Source organism: Epinephelus lanceolatus, unplaced genomic scaffold (genome assembly GCF_041903045.1).
Source record: "Epinephelus lanceolatus isolate andai-2023 unplaced genomic scaffold, ASM4190304v1 scaffold92, whole genome shotgun sequence".
Classification (NCBI taxonomy): domain Eukaryota; kingdom Metazoa; phylum Chordata; class Actinopteri; order Perciformes; family Serranidae; genus Epinephelus; species Epinephelus lanceolatus.
The window spans coordinates 25001-29540 of record NW_027556874.1 but is presented as its reverse complement, the minus strand read 5'-3'; positions in this window follow the sequence as shown (position 1 = coordinate 29540).

Below are 4540 nucleotides of genomic sequence, written 5' to 3'. Positions count from 1 at the left end.
GAGAGCTGGGTGAAGTGAGCATGGAACACAGGGGATTAATTCCCCCTTTAATGCCTGCCTCCAGCGCTGGGTGGAGGTGGGAGAATGAGGCCTGGGACGGTGAGAGTCTCCCCCAGAGAGGGGAGAGAGGAGGGAGGGAGACAGAGAGCCAGAGAGCTGGGTGAAGTGAGCATGGAACACAGGGGATTAATTCCCCCTTTAATGCCTGCCTCCAGCGCTGGGTGGAGGTGGGAGAATGAGGCCTGGGACGGTGAGAGTCTCCCCCAGAGAGGGGAGAGAGGAGGGAGGGAGACAGAGAGCCAGAGAGCTGGGTGAAGTGAGGGTGGTACAGGGATTAAAGTGTCCCCTAAGATCTTACTCCAGTGCTGGGTGGAGGTGGGAGAATGAGGCCTGGGACGGTGAGAGTCTCCCCCAGAGAGGGGAGAGAAGAGGGAGGGAGGGAGACAGAGAGCCAGAGAGCTGGGTGAAGTGAGCATGGAACACAGGGGATTAATTCCCCCTTTAATGCCTGCCTCCAGCGCTGGGTGGAGGTGGGAGAATGAGGCCTGGGAGGTTGAGAGTCTCCCCCAGAGAGGGGAGAGAAGAGGGAGGGAGACAGAGAGCCAGGGAGCTGGGTGAAGTGAGGGTGGAACACGGGGGATTAATTCCCCCTTTAATGCCTGCCTCCAGCGCTGGGTGGAGGTGGGAGAATGAGGCCTGGGACGGTGAGAGTCTCCCCCAGAGAGGGGAGAGAAGAGGGAGGGAGACAGAGAGCCAGGGAGCTGGGTGAAGTGAGGGTGGTACAGGGATTAAAGTGTCCCCTAAGATCTGACTCCAGTGCTGGGTGGAGGTGGGAGAATGAGGCCTGGGACGGTGAGAGTCTCCCCCAGAGAGGGGAGAGAAGAGGGAGGGAGGGAGACAGAGAGCCAGAGAGCTGGGTGAAGTGAGGATGGAACACAGGGGATTAATTCCCCCTTTAATGCCTGCCTCCAGCGCTGGGTGGAGGTGGGAGAATGAGGCCTGGGACGGTGAGAGTCTCCCCCAGAGAGGGGAGAGAAGAGGGAGGGAGGGAGACAGAGAGCCAGAGAGCTGGGTGAAGTGAGCATGGAACACAGGGGATTAATTCCCCCTTTAATGCCTGCCTCCAGCGCTGGGTGGAGGTGGGAGAATGAGGCCTGGGACGGTGAGAGTCTCCCCCAGAGAGGGGAGAGAAGAGGGAGGGAGACAGAGAGCCAGAGAGCTGGGTGAAGTGAGGATGGAACACAGGGGATTAATTCCCCCTTTAATGCCTGCCTCCAGCGCTGGGTGGAGGTGGGAGAATGAGGCCTGGGACGGTGAGAGTCTCCCCCAGAGAGGGGAGAGGAGAGGGAGGGAGACAGAGAGCCAGAGAGCTGGGTGAAGTGAGCATGGAACACAGGGGATTAATTCCCCCTTTAATGCCTGCCTCCAGCGCTGGGTGGAGGTGGGAGAATGAGGCCTGGGACGGTGAGAGTCTCCCCCAGAGAGGGGAGAGAAGAGGGAGGGAGACAGCCAGCCAGAGAGCTGGGTGAAGTGAGCGTGGAACACAGGGGATTAATTCCCCCTTTAATGCCTGCCTCCAGCGCTGGGTGGAGGTGGGAGAATGAGGCCTGGGAGGTTGAGAGTCTCCCCCAGAGAGGGGAGAGAAGAGGGAGGGAGACAGCCAGCCAGAGAGCTGGGTGAAGTGAGGATGGAACACAGGAGATCAATTCCCCCTTTAATGCCTGCCTCCAGCGCTGGGTGGAGGTGGGAGAATGAGGCCTGGGACGGTGAGAGTCTCCCCCAGAGAGGGGAGAGAAGAGGGAGGGAGACAGAGAGCCAGAGAGCTGGGTGAAGTGAGGATGGAACACAGGGGATTAATTCCCCCTTTAATGCCTGCCTCCAGCGCTGGGTGGAGGTGGGAGAATGAGGCCTGGGACGGTGAGAGTCTCCCCCAGAGAGGGGAGAGAAGAGGGAGGGAGGGAGACAGAGAGCCAGAGAGCTGGGTGAAGTGAGCATGGAACACAGGGGATTAATTCCCCCTTTAATGCCTGCCTCCAGCGCTGGGTGGAGGTGGGAGAATGAGGCCTGGGAGGTTGAGAGTCTCCCCCAGAGAGGGGAGAGAAGAGGGAGGGAGACAGAGAGCCAGAGAGCTGGGTGAAGTGAGCATGGAACACAGGGGATTAATTCCCCCTTTAATGCCTGCCTCCAGCGCTGGGTGGAGGTGGGAGAATGAGGCCTGGGAGGTTGAGAGTCTCCCCCAGAGAGGGGAGAGAAGAGGGAGGGAGACAGAGAGCCAGAGAGCTGGGTGAAGTGAGGATGGAACACAGGGGATTAATTCCCCCTTTAATGCCTGCCTCCAGCGCTGGGTGGAGGTGGGAGAATGAGGCCTGGGACGGTGAGAGTCTCCCCCAGAGAGGGGAGAGAAGAGGGAGGGAGGGAGACAGAGAGCCAGAGAGCTGGGTGAAGTGAGCATGGAACACAGGGGATTAATTCCCCCTTTAATGCCTGCCTCCAGCGCTGGGTGGAGGTGGGAGAATGAGGCCTGGGACGGTGAGAGTCTCCCCCAGAGAGGGGAGAGGAGAGGGAGGGAGACAGAGAGCCAGAGAGCTGGGTGAAGTGAGGGTGGAACACAGGGGATAAATTCCCCCTTTAATGCCTGCCTCCAGTGCTGGGTGGAGGTGAGATAGGCGGAGGGCGGCGGGTCGGTCGGGGCCAGCGAGAGCCGAGCCCCGGGGGTGCCTGGCGCGAGCGGGGGCTCCGTGGGGCGCGTGGGGGCCGAGCACCGGTGGGGTCCACCCTTTGGCCGGGCCCGGGGGCCCGTGACCGGGTCGGCGGCGGCCGTTGCGGCGCTCCCCGGCCACGGGGCAGTGAAATGGACAGCCTGGCAAAGGCTGGGCGGAAACGGAGCTCATGCCCCCTTTAATGTCTGTCAAGGGTGAGGAGGGGCGGCGGGTCCGTCGGGGCCAGCGAGAGCCGAGCCCCGGGGGTGCCTGGCGCGAGCGGGGGCTCCGTGGGGCGCGTGGGGGCCGAGCACCGGTGGGGTCCACCCTTTGGCCGGGCCCGGGGGCCCGTGACCGGGTCGGCGGCGGCCGTTGCGGCGCTCCCCGGCCACGGGGCAGTGAAATGGACAGCCTGGCAAAGGCTGGGCGGAAACGGAGCTCATGCCCCCTTTAATGTCTGTCAAGGGTGAGGAGGGGCGGCGGGTCCGTCGGGGCCAGCGAGAGCCGAGCCCCGGGGGTGCCTGGCGCGAGCGGGGGCTCCGTGGGGCGCGTGGGGGCCGAGCACCGGTGGGGTCCACCCTTTGGCCGGGCCCGGGGGCCCGTGACCGGGTCGGCGGCGGCCGTTGCGGCGCTCCCCGGCCACGGGGCAGTGAAATGGACAGCCTGGCAAAGGCTGGGCGGAAACGGAGCTCATGCCCCCTTTAATGTCTGTCAAGGGTGAGGAGGGGCGGCGGGTCCGTCGGGGCCAGCGAGAGCCGAGCCCCGGGGGTGCCTGGCGCGAGCGGGGGCTCCGTGGGGCGCGTGGGGGCCGAGCACCGGTGGGGTCCACCCTTTGGCCGGGCCCGGGGGCCCGTGACCGGGTCGGCGGCGGCCGTTGCGGCGCTCCCCGGCCACGGGGCAGTGAAATGGACAGCCTGGCAAAGGCTGGGCGGAAACGGAGCTCATGCCCCCTTTAATGTCTGTCACCAGTGCTTGGCGGAGGTGCGAGAGGCGGAGATCGGAGGCTCCCAGAGAGGGGAGAGGGAAAAATGGATGAAAATAGGGTAAAACAGGAGAAAGCCTCCCTCCCTCCCTCCCTCCCTCCTCTATTTCATTTGTTTTTCTTTCCCCCAGGGCTTCATCCAGCAGGGAGGTCGGAGGCTTCCAGCCAGGCGAGAGGGAGAGATGTGAGAAAATCGGATAAAATAGAGTGAGCTTTCTCCCTCGGTTATTTCCCGTGTTTAAACCAAAGCGGCCGGAGCGGAGTACCAGGGGCGCGAGTGTGGGACGGGTGAAGTGCCCGGGGTAAGCGGCCGGAGCTCCGGCCGCTTCCCCGGCGCCTTCTCCCCGTCAAACACTTGGAAAAATCTCAGCAGCGGTGATTTCCATCCAGCAGGGAGGTCGGAGGCTTCCAGCCAGGCGAGAGGGAGAGATGTGAGAAAATCGGATGAAATAGAGTGAGCTTTCTCCCTCGGTTATTTCCCGTGTTTAAACCAAAGCGGCCGGAGCGGAGTACCAGGGGCGCGAGTGTGGGACGGGAGAAGTGCCCGGGGTAAGCGGCCGGAGCTCCGGCTGAAAAATTTCAGCAGCGGTGATTTCCAAACCTCTAAGTTTGAGACGGGGAGAAGGCGCGGGGTAAGCGGCGGAGCTCCGGCCGCTTCCCCGGCGCCTTCTCCCCGTCAAACACTTAGAAAAATTTCAGCAGCGGTGATTTCCAAACCTCTAAGTTTGAGACGGGGAGAAGGCGCGGGCGGAAGCGGGTAGAGGTCCGCCGCCTCCCCTTCTCCCTCCCGTCTGACACAGTTAGGGGCGGTTTTCCAAGCTACCCTCCGCACGATTTGAGAAACCTGGTTTTTGAAAAG